This window comes from Alosa pseudoharengus, unplaced genomic scaffold, assembly GCF_046254945.1.
Source record: "Alosa pseudoharengus isolate Yale_2024_CS ecotype anadromous, Long Island Sound unplaced genomic scaffold, YU_APseudo_1.1 YU_APseudo_1.1_scf_1, whole genome shotgun sequence".
Classification (NCBI taxonomy): domain Eukaryota; kingdom Metazoa; phylum Chordata; class Actinopteri; order Clupeiformes; family Clupeidae; genus Alosa; species Alosa pseudoharengus.
Window position 1 is genome coordinate 6,452,505 of NW_027468564.1, and position 2,642 is coordinate 6,455,146.

The window sequence follows — 2,642 nt, forward strand, 5'->3', positions numbered from 1 at the left end:
ATTTTAGAACCTTGAGTTGTTGCGGTACGGAATCTTATGTTAGAATGTTCAAAAACCCACATCTTTAAAGGGTCAGCTGTAGATGGTGCCAAACTAATCTGAGAGGTCAAGGGGGCAGATCCCTCCATGACTACAATCAAGCTAAAGAAGTAATCAAATATTTTATGTTTACGTAATCGTTTACGAGGCTATTTTCAGAATAACTAATATATAGTTATAATAACAATACCAAACTAATACAGAAGTTATTGAATAGAAGGACATCTTTATATATAAGGGAATATGACATTTTCTCCAGTCAGTGAAGCCATTACATACTGAAGCACCTTTTCCCAAGCATTGAGACTGTCCTCTTTTAGATCTTATCTTCTATTCGGTCTTCGACCTCAACTCGGGTACGTCTGGGTCATTTCACTCTGCCAGGAACCTTCTGAAGCTTATCAAATGATCTGACTGCAGCCATGTTATCTTCTCTGCCTGGGTTAACCTTTGACCTCTGCAGATGTCTGCGATGTGATTCCCCTTGACCTTTGACCTATGATCTGTCTGTCTGTCTGTCTGTCTGTCTGTCTGTCTGTTGACCTGTCAATCTCTAAGTGTTGCTTAATGATGACAATGTGAAAGAGTGTAGCGAAGATTACTGTCATTTAACGATGGTACCAACCAACCAATCATGGCTCTGTTTCTCAGCCAGTCAACCAATCATGTCACTGCTACTTAGCCAGGCAGCCAATCAGGTCAGGCAATTATTCATACTCTGATACAAGAGGGAGGAGTCAAAGACGCCGGTCGAACTGATGGTGGTGACGATGATGATGGTGGGGGTGGTGGTGGGTGTGTCATTGAGAGTCCCATGTTGAGGGTGGGCGGGGCCTGTAGAAAGCCCGGACCAATCACGGAACTCTAAGCAAAGACATTGGTCCCTTCTAGCCAATCACACAAAACCAAATACTCCGCTGACTTGCCCCCAAAACACCATCTCACACACACACAGTTTAGGACAGGTGTGTTTGCATCCACTGTCTTCTCTAGATCTGTCTTGCCTGAACTGTCTCACTTGGTGTGTTTGTGTGTGTGTGTGTGTGTGTGTGTGTGTGTGTGAGAGAGAGAGAGAGAGAGAGAGAGAAAGCCTTTTCAATAGAACCTAATGATCACATGTTCCCATTATCAACTTAAGAGTCATGTTCCCCACCTAGAACAGAAGGCTGAAGTCGCTATAGTCGTTTGCTACTGTGTGTGTGTGTGTGTGTGCGCGCCTGTGCGAGCTGTGGCGGCACCAGTAATGATTTGACTAGTTGATGAGTTGATTATCACCCCCCCCCCCATGTAACTAAACCAAATATCCAACACTATGCAGTCACTTGGTCACGCTAGGCAGCAGCTGCACCCCTCACCTCTTCTGTTGCACATCAGCTCGCTGTGTGTGTGTGTGAGTTTGAGTGAGTTTGAGTGTGCGGTTGGCTGGCTAAATCTTCTACCATTAACCATTCTACCATTCTGCCTTCAACAAAACCTGATACACAGACGAGTCTAGGAGGACAAGAAAGAGGGAAGAGAAGCGATGGGACAAAAGAAAAGAGTGTGTGTGTGTGTGTGTGTGTGTGTGTGTGTGTGTGTGTGTGTGTGTGTGTGTGTGAGTGAGTGTGTGTGAGTGAGTGTGTGTGACAGATGGGAAGAGATGGAGTGGTGGCGTAGTGTGTTGAATGAGCTGGTTTCTATTTAAGGATTGTATTTGGGGGGGGTTAGCTGGGTGTTAGTTCTAGGCTGTAAGTATATGAAGCGCATGTTATTGTCTCTAGTATAACTGCCCCCTGGCCCCATGGGCATGTTATTGTCTCTAGTATAACTGCCCCCCTGGCCTGTGGGCTTGGGGTCAGGGGAAACCACACAAGAAGAAAAAGTTTATTTATATTTTTACATCTTTTATGATATTCTGTTCTGCTGATTGTTTTTGTTTTGTCGTTTTTTTGTTTTGTTTTTTTTTCGTTTTGGATTGTTTATTTGTTTTTATGCTTTTCCCTGGTTGGGCTGAGCGATAATAATGGGCGAAACTGAAAGACTTTTTGATGATTTCCTGTGTTCTGCTGTCATCTTTCCCCCTTTGTGTCCTGGTTGCTTTCACCTCTGGCTTTGGTTCTGGGGGGGGGGGGTTGCCACGGTGACCTTTACGGAGTAGAGGCCTCTCCCCTCTCTTCTGCTTACCTGTGTTGCCAAGGCGACATCAGAACCATTGAGAACAGTATGCTTTGCTTCAGACTCCCCTCACTCTGCTATTGAAATCTTTACTATACATTATTATAATTTTTATTATTGTTGTCATAATTTTGTTGTTGATGATGATAATATTGTTGGTTGATTTTAAATGATTATCTTGGAGGCTTTTGTTTTTTTTATTATTGTAGTGTGTGTCATTTAAATAGCTGTTATTCGAGTTTTTTCATTATAGGCAGAGTCTCTCAAGCTGTGTGTGTGTGTGTGTGACTGTGTGTATGTGCAATTCTTACTGTATTCAGGGCAGACACACCAAATTGATCAAAGATGTTTTGTGTGTATGTGTGAGTGTGTGATCGAGAGACTGTTGGGGGAGTGTTCAGCTGCAAATGATTTCTGTTCTAGGTTTGTTTCTTCTTGTGAACGCGTTT